General features: G+C 36.3%; 1 protein-coding gene across 5 annotated transcripts in view; it reads left to right on the plus strand.

Annotated features, from left to right (window-relative positions):
• Window positions 1-21,710, plus strand: part of KCNIP4 (potassium voltage-gated channel interacting protein 4) — a 1,144,126-nt gene that overhangs the window by 944,220 nt on the left and 178,196 nt on the right. The window lies entirely within an intron of this gene.

Here is a 21,710-nt window from a genome sequence, read left to right on the forward strand (position 1 = left end):
AGAGGGCCTGTTCATTTTAAGAGCCCTTCTGAGATTTAGAGGAGAAAGGATTCTTTTTTTGGCAACCAGTCTGAGAATTAGGTTACACTCTAAATTAAGTAGGGCAGAATTTTTCATATATGGCCCAGTTCTGTTCTTAGAACCCCCAAGCACGTGCACCTCCACACAAGTTTAAAGGATTCAGATTAGTTAGGTTTGACATAATGGTATACACATTTGTTTGCATAAGGCTCCGATGTTATTAAAAGTGCTTTCACAAATAGTGACATTTTTTATCCCTAGAAGGAGGCAGGAAAGTTGAAAATATTCCCATTTGACAGATGTGTAAAGGAAGGCCCAAAGAGGTCCATGATAACACCAAACGTTATACTTCTGGGTTGTAATCCTGGCATCTCCTCTGGATTCAGCTGTGGGGTTTCTGGAGAGTCATTTAATTCAGGCTCAGCTTCCCTCTCTGGAAAATGAAGGGGTTGAATGAGCTCCAAGGCAGTGTTTCTCAAACATCAACTTGTCAGCAGATCAGGTGGGGTTCTTGAACGTTAAATTACAGTCCTGACTCAGTAGGTCTGGACAGGGCTTGCTACTCTGCATCTGTCACAATTATTAACAGCTGCCCTGTGATGCCAAAGTTACTGCTTCATGGGCCACACTCCAAGGAGTAAGGCATTAGGACTAAATGGAATTTTGATGAACTAAGATCCCCTGATATTCAGGCACATGGTAGAATTGGAGAAACATAGCTCTAAAACACTGCAGTTCTGAGTCTAAGACGTTCCTCCCAGGTGCGTCTCTATTTGGGCTGTGATCTTTGGGGAAGTTACCTGGTCTGACTAGAGCTAGTTCAAATGAGGAAGAGTTTAACAAGGAAGTGGGTATTTGGCAAACAAAGGCTTCAAAAACAGAATTTTGAATTCTCCAGAAGTAGGTAGCATTATTACATATGAGTAAGTGACTAGATACTGTATCCACATCCTGCTGGCTTATCTTTATCTTGGTTTATTTTGGGAGGAAGGCAGAGGAAGAGTTATCTGGCAGCAACTAAGTAGCCTAAGGCATAGACAACCTCCTGTTTTTCCTGGAGCCATGCAAAGCCTGAGGGAAGCACAGAGACTAACCTGTAGACTTCTTTGTCTCAACCAGCATAAGTGTAGAGCATTGTCACCGTGAACAAACCTTTGCGGATTTGCATTTGAGAAGAACATTGTTGGGGCTAATAAAGAGAAAATAAATCACTGTATTTGAGTTATTTCATCATCTAGTGAAGAACAAGTAGATTTTCCATTACACCTTGTCTGGACTTGAGTCCTCAGTTATTGAGGAATGCCTCATTGTCCTCTAGACATAGTGAATGAAATGGACAGAGCTCCTTCCAAGTGGCAGATCAGTCCTTGGTCTAGGGAAATGGAGTTGAAGTCATGCTCAAGTTGTCTCTGTTGAACTCTATAAGATCATAGCCTGGATCAGCATAGGCATGGGGGGCCCAAGGGTCCCGTGTAGGTCCACTGCAATTGAGAAAGATGGAGAATGTCAGATATAAGGTTGGATTGGAGGCCATTGTGGTCTGTGTGTGCACAGGAATGGAGTTGGGTGCTGTACCTATTTTCACACATTTGATCTTAACCGCCAGAGAGTTAGGTCTGATTATCCTCATTTTATAAAACATGGAGGGAATTAAATCTCAGGTGAAGCAATGGGCCAAGGCATCCCATGGTTCTTCGGATTTACCTTGTTAATTCATTCCTTATTGCAGTTACTAGAATCAATGCTTTCATCCTTCTCTCTGACATCAATACTCTTCCTACCACTCCCAAGGATATAGTCCTTCCATATTTCATCTTAGGCTGGGCTGCTAAGCACTATTGCCATAATTTGGCAGAACTGGGGAAGCAGTGCCTAGCTTGTATACGACCTACATGACTTGCCCTTCTTATAGAGCTGATTCTCTCTCTTGCATAGTTGCATTACAGTCCCTTTTTAGTCCTCTAGTGTTATGTAATAAGGGAAACAGGCTGTGAAATCAAACATACCCAGGGTTCAAATACCTGCTTTGCAGCTTTTTCATTGTCTGGCCATTAACAATTTACTTTCCCTCTCTGAGCTCAGTTTTCTCCTTCGTGAATTGGGGTTAATAATCTATCTTGGGACCATTAGGGGGACTAAATGTAAGGTGCATGGAATAGTCTCTGGCCCATAATGAGCATTCAGCAACATAATGAATATTTAACAAAGAATCTGTAGTAGGCTGCAAAAAAGTTGTAATAAATTGCAGAGCAGGATTGAATCTCAGCTCTTAATCACTAAAACATTGCCTCTGCCTTAAATGGTAACTCTGGCTATTAATAGATGCTCAACATCTATAAGAAGAGACTAAAGCATTTCAGGGTATACACTGAAGCTTTCTGAGAGCATTTGTCACTAGGGCTCAACAAACCAGTATCTTGGCAATCTCTTCTCTTCTGAAGAACAGAGACTAGTATAACACCATGGGATTCATCATCAAATATATTTAGTTGGTTCTACTTTAAAGGAAATGTGATAATAAATGTCAGCATGAAATGACTGAACCATTGTAAATTGAATCCAAAAAATAAAAAATAATTGCAGTGTCTATATTAATACATTCTACATGTATAACTTTGGGATTTTATTATTTTCCTAGATGAATTTTTTTTTAAGATTGTATTTATTTTTTTGAGAGAGAGAGAGGTGGAGAGAGCACAAGCAGGGGGAAGGGCAGAGGAAGAAGAAGGAGAATCAGACTTCTTACTGAGCTGGAAGCTCCACACAAGGCTTGATCCCAGGACCTGAAGATCATGACCTAAGCTGAACACAGATGCTTAACCTCTGAGCTACACAGGTGCCCCTCCTAGATGAATTTCTTAATCAGTTTGTGATTTGTGGTAGAAATCAATAGCCTCAGGCAAAATATATAAGCTTCTGAGGGAGTATTAAACGGCAGGGATTCACATTCATTATGGACCTGCCATCACTTTGAACAAGGTTCAAACCTGTTCAACCCTGTCTAATCTCAATTTCATTATCTGATCACTGTGGATACCAACAGCCTGATGTCAGAGATGTGTGGTGGGGACTGAAGGAGATGACATAGAGAAACATCTGGTGCTTCCCATGCTTTCAATAAAGGGGTAAGCCTTAGAGCTGCCTCTGACTCTACTGGCCTTAGGTTTGCTTAGGGAATGTGATATTGCATAGGCTTTAGTTTGAAGATTATACTGGATTATTAAGACTTTACTATCTCAGAGACCTGGAGGAGATCTTTCAGCTTCATGAATCCCAGCTGCTTTATCTGGAGGATAAAAGTAGTTTAGCCAGTCTTGCAGATTGAGGAGGAAATGGACATGAGATGGCATTTATCACATGGCTTGTCCAACATCCAAAATGAAATCTTTAATTATTTTCCCACTCCCCTACCCCTGCAACAGTGACCAAGGACTGCATAGCCAGGCACGACTCAGCTCTGTTGGAGTATCCTCATGTTTGCTCCCTCTCCTCATGAGGTGTCTTCTTCAATTCAACTTCTTCCATGAAACTTTGACCTGTTATTGCTATAGTGGGTGATGGGGAAACAACTGTTTTCATTTTTTTTTTTTTTGAAACAACTGTTTTCAGACCATACTTGGTTTCTTCACAGCATTTGTTACTACAGGACGCCACATTATATTATGATTTCCCTATGCTAGTTCTTCCCCCACTAGAATGTAACCTCCATGGGGCCAGGAATCTTGCCTGTTTCGCTCACTCTCTTTCCTGAGTGTCTAAAGCAACACTTGGCACAACTTAGGCCCTCTACACATACATTTTGTTGTAGCTCTCAAATCTGCCTGGGGTCAGATCTTCATGGACCAACATAATTCTGGGCTGAAGTCACCAAAGAAATGGCCAAATGAAGCACAAAAGATCACTATTGTTTTTTCCTCATATTTTTATATACTGGACAAATAATTAAATTGTCCCGCCTTCTTCTCTGGAACATTTATTCATTCCTGTTTTGTCAGTAAGCTCTGTTTCAAAACTAATAACAATGACATTTTAAATACAAGAATATATAACATTCTTTAAAATAGTTAACCTTTCCTCGTGACATTTCATTGGATGTCTAATTAGCAGTAACATTTTGTTGTTTGCCATCTTAAACGAACAGGTCCTTAAGCCCAAAAAAAGTACCTCACGTTAAATCATCAATCTTCATAATGAGAGAATTTCTGTCTTTTAAAATTCCTCTCCTTTCGTCCTTCTTTCTCCATTCCTTTGACGCCAGAATGTTCCATTTGCAACTTTCAGTCTGTGCTAGAATTTCTATTAAGAATATCTCTCCTTTAGAACTTTCGCCTTGAAGTAGTTTTTTGGGCTAATTAAGAAAAGTTCATCCAATTTCTACTTTTATATAGTCAAGGACAAAACTTTGGCAACCAGTCAAGCAAAGCAGAAATAAGTTCATTACCAAGATGGAAAAAAAACGTTTTTTTTTTTTTTTTGGTATCATACTTGCTTTTATTTTACTTTACTAAAAATTTTCCTTTTCAGAAGACCTATTTTTATTATACATGTTAATATTAATTAGCATGCAAATAGTTAAAATACTCAAACATGTATTTCTTTCTTTTAGGCTCTATTTAGTCCCTGCAAACCAAATCTACATAGGGAAAGGAGAAATCCAATAATTATATTTTATTTTAATTTTAAAGGCATTAGTTCATGTAATTTCACAATAATTCTATAGCATAGCACTTTATTGCCTATTTTAAAAGGGACAGGAATGAGGCCCACAGTGGTTGAGAAACCTGCTCAGTGTTACCAGTCATCAAAGCCTTGGTATTGGAGTCCAGAGTGTCCATCTCTAAGCTATGTTCCTTCCACTGTCCTGCCCTGCCTTCCTACAACGGGGATTCAGTGGATGTCCACATTTTCTTCTAATGATTAGTCTTTGGTGGAAGCACAACCACATACACAATGGTAGACCAAAGGCTGATGAAAGACATAATGATAACAATCCTCTGGATGGACAGTTGTGTCCTGGATAAAATACTTGCTTAAAAAGAAGTCTTTACTAGATGGTAATCTGGAGAAGTTGTTTTCTAAGACACTTGATTCTCCTAAAAAATGAGCAACAATCTGAACATCCTTTATAGGAACCATCTACATAAGAAATTTATTTCATAAGCTTTATATTTCAAAGGCATAAAAACAAGGATCTGAAGACAATACTCATCCCATTAATTTCATCAACTTCTGAGCCTGAAAAACACATCTTATTCCTGTTTTTCATGGGAAAAATAAAAGTGAAAGTAATTGCCTCCTCAATTATCAATGTAATTTTTGTAATGTCTATTTTGTGCCTGGCACCTTGCAAGATGTTGGGAATACCTAGATGTCTGAGATACGGCCATTTCCCTCAAGATGCTCACAGGCTGTTGGGGAGTCAGTTATAAGAACAGATAAGCACAAAAAAGTTAAGTGACAATTGAAATACTTGGTCATTGTAGAAGTACTGAACTATGGCACCTCATTCAACCTGGGAAGGATAAGGAGGCTTCCTAGAGGAAATGATAATGGAGCTCTGCTTTGAGGGACAAAAGAAAAATAGCTGAATGAAAGTAGGAACAGAAGGGCATTTCAGGTGGAGAACATTGTAAATCTAGAGACCCATCATCACAAAATAGTTGGTGGATCTCCATAAAGTACAAGGCAGGCAGTTGTAAGAAACATGTCTAGCAGTGAAATGATGAATTCAGTTTTGCATCTTCATGGAAAAGTATTGCTTTGGGATTTACATAGGTGGAGACTAAAACAAACAACAGGGAGGTAAGTTAGGGTATGATAGCAGGAGTTCAGACATTGATAAAAGCCTGAACCAGAGTAGTGGTCATCGATGGGCTGTTAAGAACTGATTCAGACAGTAAGTAACAGAATCCATCAATATTTCAGAGTAGAAGTAGGAACATTCTATAACTAGTTGAAAGTGAGTTTGAGGATGGTCAAAGATGACTCCAAATTTATGGGTGATGGTGAGACAGTGGTGCATTCAATTTGGATAAGAAGAAAAGATGTGTATGCTACATACTGGAGAAGATGCTAGGTTCCGATGTTAACATCTAGCAGTGAGGGAAGCATGGGAAATCTATGAGGATCTATCCACCCAGCAGATTGTCAGAAGAACAAGTTTCAGCATGGAGATGGCAAATGAACACCTCGAGTTTTGAAGTGATCCCTCCAAGAAATGTCCAGAGTGAAGTCAAGGATGCCATAATGCATCAAAGCAGTATTTAAGGGAGAGGAAGACTAAGAAGGGATGGTGACCGATTTAGAGTGAGATATCAGAAATCTTAGAGATTCCAGAATTTCCGCAGTCAAATGAAACAGAAAAGTTCAATAGGTGATCTTCAAACGATTCATTGAATTTGCAGATTAGGGGATAATAGGTGAACAGTTTTGCTAGATGGGTAGGGACTGAGGTCATTTGCCATTGATTAAATGGTGAATGGGCAATGAGAAATTAGAGAGTAAGAATAAAATAATATTTCAACAAATTTCCACCTGAAGATTAGGTGAAAGATTTGAAGTTCAGCTCTAAGGACAGAGGTCATGAGAGGCATGGTGTCTTGTTTATTTTGAGACTGTACCAAGCCAAACGTCAGTAAAGGCAGGTAATAAAAAGAATATTCTGCAAAAATGGAGGATATGGGAGAGAGATTTTGTTTCTTTGTTTTGTTTTGTTCCCATGACGAAATGTGGGTTCCAGAAATCTGGGTGAAAGGCTTTGATGAGAGCCAAGATGGAGAAGTTAATGACTGTGAGAAATTCAGTCTGGGGAGGAGTTTAAACCTGGTTGTGTCATAAAAGGCTGGGAGGGCCTAGTTCTGTGCCCAGTGACTAAGGACAGTAGGAGAAGAGACATAGTTGGAAGCGTCTTCTTTTAAAGAGGTCACTTTAAAAGGGTCATCATTTTGGTGCCTCAGCAGATGGGGGACACTACCCATCATAGAACAGTGGCAAAGAGAAATACACTTTAACTTTATCACTGGTAAGCTGGTTATTTAGTGGGGACATACACAGTGGTAGAAACACTGGCAGAATTGGATTTGGCTTCATGAAATATGACTGACCTCTGAGCCAGCCAACACCAAAAGTCAACACATGGACTTTCACTGGCTCTTCTTTGCCTGGTTGCTCCTGATTCAACACCAAAGTATAATTGATCAGTGAACTCATACTGAAAAATGCATTAGTAAAATCTTTTGTATGAGAAAAATCTAGGGAGTATTCAACTTAAGCACATCAAAAGCTCCATTTCATATTCAAGGTGACATTTGCATGAGCCCTGTCTCTTCAAAATTTAAAGATGTGTATTTATGAGGGAGCCTATTCATGCTTGGTTAGCTGTTTCTTTTGTTGTGACTTAAAATTGAAAGCCACTAAACAGAATTCAGTTACCTGTTCTAATTTTTTAAAAATATTTGCATAATATCTTTGATAAAAAGAAAAAAAAATGGAATTACTTATCTCAAAAAACATTATGGTTATGACTGTGAATTGAATAAAGATTAAACCAATGTCTTAACTTCATCAAGTGGTGTAAATAGTTGTGGCCTAGCTATTCATCTATGAGATACCTTGTCAGACTAAAAGCTCGGCTATAGACAGTGAAGTGTCTCACTGGGTGAAATTCTAAATTTAACTCAAAATCAAACCATATGATAATTTCCTAAAGTCCAAAAAATCTGAAAAGGCTTTGGTATTCCCCCCTTCCATATTGAATATCAATTCTAAATGATTAAAATAAAGGCAAGAATGTTGAATAGCATTCTGATTTTTCTGTGGTGATTAAATAAATGCTTTTCTCCTCTAATTTTGAATATCAAATTCTTCCTAAAAACACTTTGGGAGGCACCTTTTGCTAGTCCCTTGATCATGTGCTTATGAGGTGATGCCCCACTGAGTAAAGACCTTTCCTGCAAGTCATGTGAGTATCCACACTCTTCAGGCAGGGGTTTTAGCACCAAGTTAGCCTTTGTTTCAAGAAAGGCTTTCTCCCTCTTTCATGTGCCAAAGCTATGCAGCAGAGTAAAGCAGACATCAAGAAAAGGACATCATTTTTCTTCAGCTGATAGATGAGTCCACTGATAGATCTGTCTGAGATCATGCCCTAGATAGTGCTGAGGTCCCAGAGTAGCCTGAGGAAAGACTCACCAGGATAACTATTATTCATGTTTATTATGTGCATTCTGTCTTTAATAACTGTGGTTTTATTACCAGCCATTTTTCAGGTATCAGCCTTGGGCTAAATTTTATTTTAACTGTTTTGCTTGGTCTTGGTGGGAAGTAGTGAAGAATTAAAACAAAACAAAAACAAACAGGGAAACAAAAAAGAAACTTTTGCCTCCAATTTCTTATGGACTAGTTCTAATCAGAGTCGTATGCAAATAAAATGGGAGAATAAAGAGATGAGTGCATGTAGGTAGGGTATGGGCAATATTGGGGCACCTAGCTGACTCAGTCAGAGAACATGTGACTTTTGATTGGGTTATGAGTTTGAGTCCCACACTGAGTGTAGAGATTACTAAAAAAATAAACTTAAAATAAAAGGTATGTGCGTATTATATGCAATCTGAGTACTGACATTATAAGTCTCTACCATATAGGAATGTCATGGAATGTCAGGATTGTTTTTGTTCATACCTATTAGAGCACCAGACTCGGAGTAAGTGTTTAATAAATATTTATTGAAAGAGTGAAGATTATTATTAAATGTTTAATGAGTGGTGAAATCTTTAGAATACTATTTTAAAAAAGAAATCGGTGTAATCTCAGAATCTGGTACACAAAAGATCCTGGAGGAATGTCTGTGAAATGAATGAACATTTGGAACAATTGGTTTACATTGGATTACTCCAATCTTTTCCCTCCTACACTGTGGTTGTGTTAGATAACCCTACTGAGTTGGAGGGGTAGATATCTGTCTGGGTAGAAAAAAACAATTTTCGACACTGTTATAGGCTCAGGATCAACTTTATCTTGGGCAGAACCTTTCCCTTCAGTGTCTCATTCTCTTCTTCAAAAGAGAAGAACATTATAAGGTGTGGTGATCCTTATCATTACTACCATTGCTTGAAAACCGGAGAGGTGCCAGTTTCTGTACTAGATGTGTTTTTTAAGTTAAGTTAACTCTTATAATGACAATTAATCCTTCTATGAGGTGAAAATCATTAACTCAAATTTATAGATAAGAAAACCATATCCTATGTATGAGCAAGAACCTTGCAAGCAAGAAACTTAAGCTCTTGTATTCCAGTTTTCTAGTGTATAATATGAGAATCATAGCAGCTACCTCATTAAGGTTCTTTTTTTTTTTTAAGATTTTATCTATTTATTTGCATGAGAGAGAGAGAGAGAAAACATGAGCAGGGGGAGAGGCAGAGGAAGAAGGAGAAGCAGACTCCCCCCGGGCAGGGAGCCTGATGCAGGGCTCAATCTTAGGACCCTGGGATTATGAGGATTCAATCTCAAGATTCTGGGATTGTGACCTAAACTGAAAGCAGCTGCTTATCTGAGCCACCCAGGTGCCCTCCTATTAGGGTTCTCATATAAATGAACAGTTCTATGTACACTGTAGACACACACAAGTAAATAGTATCAAACCTGTTCGTGCTCACAAAGAGGTAGGGAACATGATGTTGGTACAACTGTCTAGCAAGCAGTGACTAGGAGGGTATGGCTGAATGTTTGGCTAGTTGTGGCAGGAGGAAAAGGGGGAATAGTGGGTGATTCTAGATGAAAAAGTTCTTTGGAAACCACAGAAAGGAGTTCTGAATCGTGAGACCTTCCTTGGGAACATCAGCTAAGAAAATCTGTGTGAAATATCTGTTTACTTCTCAGATATTGGGCATCTCCTAAAGCATGTTATGGAGAGGTAACATGATAAGGTTGTTTTTATTGACATTCCCTTAGAAAGCAATGTAGAGTTGGAGGAGGGACTTGGCCTCCTAAATAAAGGAGTAGAGTAGGGATAAAAATAGCTAGGAGGTAGGATTGACATGATGCAGAGTTGAGTGGGAGCTAAGAGGGTTGTCATATTAATGTGTATTTAATTTTATTTCTCTCCCACTGGAACATGAGTTTTGATCCAATAAATACGCTCTGTCCGTACTGGGCATTTAATAAAATACTGGTTGAATCCGCTAGGTTCTACTCTGTATAAATAACTGTTCAAAGTATGGCCAGGAATACTTAGGCTATGAGTATTTCTCTAAATTCCAGTGATACGGATCCACAATTTTTAAAAGCAAAGCTAATATTTTGCCATACTGATTAAACATATAATGACCTGGGAAATTTTTTTTCTGATTTGTTTATTAATTTATGTTATAGAAAAAATTTTTAAACATTTATTTACGTGGAAGTTTTAGAAAGCTGAAAATTAAATCTGCACTTAAGCATGTTTTGACAAGTCAGCGTTGATTTAAAAAAAAAAAGAAAGAATAACATGATGAAATTGCAACTATCTTAGAAATTCTATATTTTCCAAGCATAAGTTAATGTAACCTATAGGTTTTACATTGTTTGTTTGTTTGTTTGTTCGTTTTTTAAGATTTTATTTATTTGACAGAGAAAGAGAGACAGCAAGAAAAGGAACACAAGTAGGGGGACTGGGAGAGAGAGAAGCAGGCTTCCCACTGAGCAGGGCGCCTGAAGCAGGGTTCCATCCCAGGACCCTGGGATCATGACCTGAGCTAAAGGCAGACACCCAGGTGCCTCATGTTTTACATAGTTTTAAATGGACACCAAATTGCCATTAATGAGAGCACATGCTGAAAATAATACATTTCTTCGAACATATTTTATGACTCATTATTCTTCTTTGTGTCCAATTACATACACACACACACACACACACACACAATTCTTAGTTTTTGTTTTGTTCCCTTTAGAATTGAATAAATTATTCACTTGTAAATAAATCATGTTTTCAATTATTAAGAACCCCTAGAAACAATAGAGGTTTTACTATAACACTGCTTAGAATAATAATTTAAAAATATATGCTGCTATATTTTTATTTAGCTTTAAAAATACCCTTTTAAAATATAGATAACTGTGGCATTTTCTATGGCACCAAGACTGCTCAGTTGTACACAACTGATATTAGGACATTCTGACTAACTCCCACACATTTTAATTTAAACTGTAATAAATACTGAAAACAAACAGAATTCAGTCTCAAATCCTCCTCCAGAAGTCAAAATGCTAGCAAGAAATATTTTTGCTTCCACTTTTTTCTTTCACTAGTAAAGCTACTCCACAAAAGGATTAACTTTGCATCAAGGAAAAACCTTTTTAATTTTAACCACTTCTCATCATATTTCAAAGAGCTACAAATAAAAAAAAACATTATGGTCTTCAAAATATTTAAGGTAGGGATAAATAACCTCGAATTCTAAATATTGTAGTCCCACCAGTTACAGGCACTACCGCAGCTGCAAAGAAAACAGCAATTTAAATATTTTATTCCCACACGTTTCTTTCTTCTTGTCTGTTCACGAAAATAATCACTCACTTTCTTGGATAAAGGCCATCTAGCCACAGTCCCAAAATAAAACCAGCAAGAATATCTTAAGAAAAACACAATAAGTTCACATTTTTTATGCTAATTGTTGATTTTATATTTTCTTGCTTTGTTTAGAGAGGTGTAAGAATTTATTTTTGACTCTACAATTATTCCCACTGGCCAAAAGCTACATTATTTCAGCATGAGAGACGAAGCTGAAAGCATATATTTCATACCATAACAAGAAATCTAGGAGAAGTGGTATCTAAGTTCAGTAATTTCCAGGAACTTCAGTATGTTGGATTGATTCCTGTAGAAACTCAGCTACAGAAACTCTAAATGCCCAGGGCTGTGCCTTACTTTACAAAATCTGAAATCATTAAACTCTGAGTTTACCAAATAAACGACTTAAGAACTGAACTTTATCAATGGATTCCTCACTTTCCCCAATGGTTCTGCAGAGGCTGCCTTTAGATCAAATCTCCAAAATATGTAAAGCACAGAACACAGTATATGAGGTACTTTCAGAATGCAGCTGAAGTTGTCTTGCAAAGTATACTGGTTTAAAATCACCTCTCTTCCCTTTGCGATGAGCAGCAGAATCAAAAAGGAAGACATGCAGATAATGTTCTTAACCTGTGCATTTACCAGACTTTCCTTGCCTTTTGCCCCAAAAAGGGGAGAGGAGACAGAACCCCATTGTGTTCTTCCTTTACTCTTCTATACTCCTTGCCTTTCAAGCTTCCCTTTCTTTATGAAGCACTGCAAAGACCCCAAAAGGTCAGGCCTTTCTTATGCAAACACCCTTAGGTGCTCTGTAGAAAAAAGTTAACATACAGCCCCAAGACTCCTACAGGGTTAAGCCTTGTCTGGCATCTGGGAACATGGCTGTAGGAAGAGTTCCCTTTATTCCCCACTGCTAAGAATGGCTCACTGTTCCTGAGCTGTACAAATATTATGGTTTATAGCAAAGACCTCATTTCCTTCTAGTGTCTGAAATCTTGGTAAATCTGAAACGAGCATCTACATGACCTGCTCCCAGTAGAATCCCTGGGAGTTGTGTCTTTAATGAGCTTTCCCAGTAGACGGCAATTCAATACGTCATCACAACTCATTGCTGGGGTAACTAAGTGTGTCCCATACGACTCTTTTGGGAGAGGACTCCTCGAGGCTTGCACCTGGTTTCCTCTGGACTTTGCTCAAAGTGTCTTTCCCCTTTGTTATTTGCATTTTGTATGCTTTTATTGTGATAAGTCATAGTCATGAGCACAACTATTTGCTGAATCCTGTGTCCTCCCCAATGAATCATCAAAACGGGGAGTATCATTGGGACTTCCAACACAAGCATAATATATTATTCTTTCTACCGTGTATGTAGCATGGTACTAGTTCTGTTCTAGGATGAACTGAGAAAATAGTCATTCAAGTCAGTTTTTGTGTTCTATGGTTCTGTTGAGGAACTATGGAGGAGAAAGACTCAAAGTACAATGGATCCCCAAATGGTCCCTAGATCTTCCTGATAGATCAAACTTTAAAAGTATACATAGCTTTCTTCCCAAAGAAAAAATGACAAGAGAAAGAAAAGGTGTGCCAGATGACTGCTTTTGGCCAACACTCTTCTGGGCTATGAACATCTTCAAGTATGGTAGGTCCACACTTACCCATGGACTGAATCCATGCAATAATGTTGAAAAACAGAAATTACTAACCCAGGTAAAAGAACAGACTTAGAGCATTTATCATATATATTCCCTGTCTCTCACACTAGACTATGAGCTACCAGAAAAAAACTCCTTTTTTTTCCCACATGTATATTTCCAATGTCTAGAATAGCTCCTGTGATGCAGTGGAATGAATGAATGCATTAATTAAAAAATTAATTTTGAAGTTTCTACAAGAGATAAGCAGCAATCTGGGACTCAAACCCACGACTCTAACCTCAAACCAGTACCTTCCCTTAGGCTAGGCCTTTCCCTTATATGAGATATTTTTACATATCTCTTTACTAATGAGGAAACTTAGTACAGAGGTTTGGAAACTGGCCCATGGTCATTCATTGATTCAGCAGTTACTCTGATGCACTATGTACCAGGATTGTGCTAGGTGGAAGGGTTGGGGGAAAAAAACGGCAAGAGAATAAAAGCATCATTTTCTAATATAACAAAATAAACCTTAATTTAATAATCTAAAGAGACCATGGAACTAAAGGATTCTCTGACTACATAATCAAATAATTAATATTTAGAATAAATTATAGGCATCATCTCAAAGTTTGTCTGACATGAAATTTGTGCTCAGACTCTTGGTACAACCATTCAGAGCACTTCTACTTGGCTTTACCAACCCGATGTGCTTCTGGGACTAACAGCGGCATGCAGGTTGTCCAAACCAATGCAGTGACCTAGAAGAAGTATGAAAACATAACATGAACTGTCTCATGCTTTCAGTCAAATCAAGGTAATTAGGCTCAAAGTGCAAAAGCTTCAAGACTGTGTACCTAGTCATTAGCATTAAATGCCCCAATAATTCAAGACATACATACTCAAAACTCACTAGGAATGTACCGGCACTTTAATATACTAAAGTTAAATGATTGAAACCTAATATGAAAAAAGAATACGTCATGGGTTAAGTACCTGCTATGTATTAGGAGCTACACAATGAGAATAAGATTCAATTTTTGATCTCAAGGAGGAACATGCAGTTGAGTACAAGACAAGACACCACAAAACTATGAATATAATGAATATATTGGAGCTTTATTCAGTGCATTTGTGAACTTTGGAAGAAATTTTTAAAAATGCAGTGTTAAGGCTGAGTGAGTCAGACAAGGCTAGACAGTGCTTCAATCCATTCTCTTTTCTTCCTCACTAATAGAACACCACTTTTAATTGGGGCAACAATGTGCCTAGAGAAACTATGCCATCACCCAGGCTTTCTTGCCATTAGAGATGGTCTTATGACTTAGTGGCAACCAATGAGTAAAAAGTGGTAGTCTACTGGTGTGCTGAGTAGGATTTTCAGAGGCACTATTGTTTTCCTACTTAAAAAGGAGGAAGAGAAACAGACTCAGTTGGCACTCACCTTTTGTCCTTCAACCATTCCCTTCCTTCAGACTGCAACTGAGGTGGGATGTCTGGAGGTATAGTAGCCATCTTTAAGCACAAGAAAGCCACAGACTAACATGACAACCACAATTAGAAGTCTTAAATTGAATGGCCTACTTCTAAACTGTGTTTTATTGAAATAAATGCTTATTTGGTTCAGTCACTATGGTCCACACAAAGCTGAAAACCAATGCTAAATCATACACCGTGGTTGCCTTGAATGTAATCTTTTGCTTCATTCAAATTGCTATTCTGAGAAGATCTGTCCCTAAAGCGATTTTAGAGTTGCTCTTACACATGAAGAACTGAGTATCTGTGGGTGTTTTTGTGATGTTTCTATACAATAAAGAATGTAGATAACATGCCATGCAGAGGATATTGGTGATTCAATACCCACTGCGGAGATCCCATTTCCCATTTCCCAAACAAGAGAAAATGACAAGAAGATGAGAGGAGTGGTGTGGAAATTCACAAGCTGGCACAACAGTTGGGTTCCTTGAGTGAACTTCACATTTATTTCAAATATCACCATGTAGTTGACCTGCTCATTGTGTTAACTTTGTGCCAGGTATGATTGGAGGTGTTTTCTCTTGCAAGTAGATGAGAAAATAAAAATGCAACTTGTGACTGTAGGTAGACAAATTTTTAGCAAACACACCAGGATTTACACATGCAAATAATTCTTGGCCTTTAATGAGATGACCTTGAAAAACTGTTCTCTGATTTTGATGGCACTAATAGAATCTTCTAATAAATTCCTTTTAGAATTGTCTAAAAAGCCAGTTTTAATCCACAGAAAAAAATCCATCTTCTTACTTTGCATTCATATATTAAAAAAAAAAACAACAACTAACAAATTCAGCTATGGATCATGAAAAACTACATTGTCTTTCTTAAGTTTGTTGGATATAGCTTATATTTTTTACATCAAGGGGATGAAATTTGTCAAATAAATTCTATAAACATTATTTTTAAAGAACAGTTAAGACATTTGAAAGAATTCTACATTATGGGTTCTACAAATTTGCAAGAAACATTTCTAAGTTGTTTTCTTGGTTAGTTATTACATATTTTTTATAATAATAGAGTACTTGAGACTATTTAAGAAATTTTCCATTTATTTCTATTTAATTTCCATAACAAATGCTACTTTTACAGATAAAGAAATGGAAATTCAGAGACATTTAAATAAATCTACCAAGATCCTGAAACTAATAGCAGTTACTAAACTAAGTCTAAAATGTGGGGCTTCTGCATCCAAGTCTACTATTTTTAACCAATATTCTTTTATTTTCTTACATCCCCTAAAATAATTTTGAGCAATTATGTATAGTCCTGTACATTTTAAATTTATGTCTGGTCATAACTTTAATTACCATATTTCTGGATGTTATAATTCTCAGCATACTGCAAATATAGATATTTTAAAGTAAAATGTTTCATCTCTCTTTTAAATGTATGAAGTTGAATCTAACTGCTATGGCAGATTGATACCCATTATGCACCCATTATTTTTCTTAAGAGGTAGGAATGTTTATCTATTTTCTTCACTTTTTCTAGAGACATCTATTTAAATACTATACACACACACATACACATATATATATTCATGGTTGAAACCTTTTATTCATCCTGCTATATATTTCTCTGCAAGAAAAATATGTATATGAAATGCGATTTCATTTTGAAAACAATTTTCTGTGATCATAGGGATTCAAAAAAAATTTAATTCTCAGTTTAGCTGCTAACAAGCATTAATAGTATTGATTAAAATAATTTGTTTCAGATTTTAAAAGTAATTAAAACAAAAGAACAAAATTTTCTCAAAGTACTATCTCTTGGTTCATATTTCCATGGAAAACTCATATTAATTACCCTAATAAGAAAAGACTCATCATCAATCATAGTCCTACTTTACATTTTTATGGATGTAAGCACTGAAAATTTTGCTCATAAATAGTAATGTCACCTCAACTCATACCGTGTTTATTACATACTAGGCGTGGGTCCAAATGCTTGCTGTTTTATTTAACTCACTTGATTCTTACTATGTAGTTCCATAAAGTAAGCAGTATTCTTTTGGCTCCTTTTGTATAATTTTTAAATTTTGTAATTTTAAAATACTTACATTTACACACACACAAAAAAATACTTACATTTACACTTAACATTTTGATCTCCCTGAACTTCAATGTCTTTATGTAAACTGAGGTAATAACAATATCATTACCAAATCCACAGAGTTATTGTGATGGTTACATGAATTAATAAATCTGAAGTACCTAGCTATTAGTGCTCGCTATTAAAATTTAAAAACTTAGGCATAGAGAAGGTGATAAACTGCCCATGGTCTCCCAAGTGAGTAAGCAAGAGTCTGAGTTCAGCCAGAGTCTACCTTTATATGGCCTTCTTAAAGTGTAGCAAGTGGATTGGAAAGGAATGAATTTTGTTTCATATCACAATTCTTTGAACTTCTTCCAGTTTATTTGCCAAAAATCACCTAGTGATTCATCATAAAAATCATGTTTGATGATCTACCAGATGACAAATTAGTTCTATCTCTTGTTAATTTTGTTGAAATTAATAAATTAAAAATTGACTTTGAAATGATGTGTTACCCTAGAATTAGCATCTAGTTGGAGAATAATATAGGGCATTGTCCCTGTATTTGACATTCCAGAGGACTTTACAGCTCAGGGTCATATACCATAGTAAGTTTCTGGAATGGGCAAAAAATAGATTGTTTGTTTCTTTTTCAATAGGAAAATGGTTTATGAAGGGGAAGGTATGCTAAGAAAATCAAAAAAGGTGATTCTTTTAATACTATCCACACTCTCCAGAGCATATTTCTGCCCACCTCCTCCTCTAAACAACCATACAGTTTTTTGTGTGTGGAAATCAATGATATAGAATAACATGAGATGGTTGTCTCCGCCTTATTTATTCCAGGTTGAGCCTCTCAGTGGAACAAGAATAAATGAATGGCTAATACTGCATTTCCAGAGGTGTCATCTGTCCTTGCACAGACAGAAGAACCCTTGAATTAGAAGTGACATCCTAGCTATGGCCTATGTTAAACATAGATTATTAAATAGTTTGAAAGGTCCTAAAGAGGAATTGACTATTTTGCTAGAATATTTCTAATAGCATGTAAGATAAGAAAGGAGAAAGTATTCTTCTTTAGCTTAAAAATAACCAAAATTATCATTAAGTTAATAGAGAAAAAAAAAGTTCTTTTAACTATGTTATAAAACGAGATTTCCTCTAAAGAAAACACAATTGTATGAGAGACAGGTTGCATAGGGCAGCAATCTATATATCATCACTCATCTCTAGAAAAAATGTCTACTCTGACTTCACCATGTACCCCCAGCTATTTGTCTGTTCCTTAAAATTACCACTTAGAATCAAGACATCTGGTGCATACATAGCAATTAATGTTTAAAAGACAGATTATTTGCAGGTAATCAATATTATAGACAACTAACTTGAATTATTGAGAACTCTAGTGGGTTCACTTAAGGATCTCTTCACTGTTACTTACTAAATTATCTTACTGCTGTCAAGTAAAAAGTCATACATTTCAAATACCATTCTGAGGATGCCAAAGGGGAAGTATTGGGAAATATCAAAATATTATCTAGACACACAGTCCAACATTCCAGGAAAATTAATTATGTATCAGAACAAGGTTATAGGAAAAGACTTCATTTTGATTGTTTCAGGTTTTGCCATAAAATTCTATTTAAGAATTAAAAATTAATAGACCATTATTCTAATAGCTGCAAATTAAGGAAGTGGAATAAGTTGTGTTTTTTTTTAGTACCTCTTTTTCGAAAAGATAATGTTGAATAAGTAGTTTGTATATAACTATGTCAAAAGATAAATAAACTTATTAGCAGAGCTATTCATGATGACTCAGAGGAGACAATGATAATTGTCTTTGGGATTCTGATCTCCATTTATTGATAATGGAACTCTTGGCCTAAAAAAGATATCAAAAGTCCTGTGAGCAAATACTGTAAAGATCACCATTCATTAATATTAACCTTGTTAACATCAACCAAATAGACTTATCAGCAGTTTTTTCTAGAAATTCATTATTGCTTTTATTTTAAAAGTGTAACATTTTTTTATGTAGAACCATACACACACAAATGAATATTGTGAAGTTAGCAGCTGAATTTACTTGTAATCACAGTTGTTTATAATTTCAATCCTGCAATTCCACTTTCTAAGATAAAATAGTAAATATCAAGCATTCAAATATTACCCAAGTGTTAGAATTCTAAGTAGTTTTATTTCTAAATATAACTTTCTCTATTTCACCAGATATGCTATATAAAAAGGCACATCATATAGTAAACTAAGTTTTCCATTTACTGTCAGGTGACCTTGCCAATAAGTTGACTTCTCTAAGTATTTTCTTTATCTACATAGCTACCTATTTCACAGGATTATTGTGTGGCTCTAATAAGAAAATTTACTTGACAGTTCTATGAACAATTTAAAGCACTAAAGAAATATAAAAATTAAAATACTGGTCATCATAAGTTCATACTATATCTCTTTTGGCTCAAAAATTGCAAAATTGGTTAAAAATGCCAGCTAAAACAACCTTCTGTATATCATTCTCCATGTTTTCACAGCACTCCCATTGACCATGTCTTTCAAGCTTTTAAAACATGGTGTTACCTTGGATTCTTCTCCCTCTAGTCTTGCCAGTTTTGCCACAGGAACACCTCTTGAATCTGGGGTCTTTCTACATTCCCAAACACCAATACCTTTCTTCATCTTCTCACCTACTCTCGCTTTGTCTGTGGAAACAGCCCTTGTATAGTGTTCTGTTTCCATGACTTTTCTTATTCAAATTCATTCTCCACCCTGCTGAAAGATTATCTTTTTAAAAATGTAAGTAGATCATTTTTAGTCTTGCTAACTCTCTGTTTTCCACAGAAGGTAAGACCTGATTCTTCCATGTATCATTTATGTTCATCAAAATCTACCATACCTAATTCCAGAGCATACCTTGCCTCTCCTCCTGGTTGTCCTTTGCCCCAGCCATTTTGAATTTCATAATTCCACAAATATGCCTTTTCATGGTTTTCAGCCTATGCTAGGTTATCCTTTTCAAAGAGTGTTCTCAAGTGACAGGATTGTGTAAAGATAGAAATGAAAGCATTTCAAGCTCAGAAGTACTGTACTACAAAATTATTATTAATCTTATTGTAAAAATCTTAATAATTTCAAAAATCATAGCCCACACATACAATGACAATTGATTTTTTTTCTAATCTCTATCTAAAGACTGTCTAGGAATAGGCTAGTATGTCATTTAGCTCACCAGAGTTTAAAAATCATATAAAATGAATAGTTCCAAAACCGAATAGCTTTGGTAAATTAGAACATTAAAAAAGGTTTCTCCCTCATATCTCTTGAAAATTGTATATAATTGAGATAATTTGATATTATAAATTTCGGTGCATGAAGATTACATTCTGAAATAATTTAATTAGTTAAGAATGGTAAAATGATACTGTACTTTTCATTTTTTATAATTCCTTTATTTAAAATAGCCAAAGGTCCTTTAATAAACATTTTTGTGATAGAAATATGTAGAGAGCATTTCCTCTTCAGACATCAAAGTAAGATCCTAAAAGGGAAGATTATCCTTTACTACATATGGAGAGTGATGTGCAAACTTGAAATTGAGTTTCTGAGGCCAGTTCCACCAAAATCTGGTGTTAGAGGAACAGAGCCAGGGATAACAATAATGCTTTAAGAAACATTCATTGGGCATCTCCCACATACTAGATGCTTTCTCATTTGATCTTCTAAACAATGCTAAGGCATACATATTTACATTCCTATTGTTTTCATATATTAAAAAATGAGAGTGAGAAAAGAACAGGGAATCCTCCATGGACACTGAGCCCTGAGGCAACAGAGCAAGGAATCCTTTCATTCACAACCATCTCTTGATGTCTGCCATGCTCCTGTTAGTGCTGTGGCCTGGGATATAAATGATGAGTATGTAGGAGACACTGCTCTCCAAGAACAAATGTCTATTGGGTTGACACTCAGGACGGCCTGGCTCCTCTCTCTTACAGCACACGGAGTAAGGCATTTCAAATTATAAAACGTGATAGACCTGTTACTGTTATTTTCATTACCATCATAATTTTTTCTCTTATATCTGCCCTGCTCTTAATCCTGATGACCTTAAATTTCTTGATCATTTTCTGAAATAGAGTAAAAAAGAAAGTAGATGGAAAATAGTTTCCTCCTCTTGCTGGACCTTTGCACCTGGATGTCTTGTCTTTGTATGTTAGAGCGTTGGCAGAAAAGAGGATTAGCCTACACAATACCTGTACTTCAGATCGTATCTTATTAAACTTGGCCTACTTTCCATTGACCTTTTTCTCACAGATTTAGTTTTCCCAACTGTTCAGACTTCCCTTGTGGCTTTTTGTATTGAGTCTGGACCCAGTTGTATAATCCCTGGTTTTGATGCAGGGTGCATTTTGGGTAAGAGACTACCTTCTCCAATTCAAATCCATAAAATCCTAAGGAGGAAGATTCAAGTGAGTGGAAGGGAGAATAGAAGAAAGAAAAGGAAGCAAGGTGAGACTACTCTGCCTAGACTGCCAGCCTCAGGAGGGCAAGGAATATGGCTGTCTTGTTTACTGCTGAATTCCCAGTACCTAGTACAGCATCTGGAATCCATAAGAATTCAATAAATGTGTGTTGAAAACTGAAGGTAGAGCAGCCAATGCAGCCTTTCGGATTAAAGAGTACTTTTCATATTCTCAGAGGAAATACCCGGAAAATGCACCTCCCTTTGAAAAATTATTTTGAAGGAGAAAAAAGAAAACGGACAGACTTGGTTCAACATCAGTCCATACCATATAAGCTTGATCTACTGCTACATATGGCAGCCATTTCTTTAATATCAGAGAAACCAATTACTACCAAACATGTGAAGTGTTCTTGATATGTACTTAAAATAAAGAAGAGTATAGATTTGGAGTGCAAAAAAG

This window comes from Neovison vison, chromosome 11 (assembly GCF_020171115.1).
Source record: "Neovison vison isolate M4711 chromosome 11, ASM_NN_V1, whole genome shotgun sequence".
Classification (NCBI taxonomy): Eukaryota; Metazoa; Chordata; class Mammalia; order Carnivora; family Mustelidae; genus Neogale; species Neogale vison.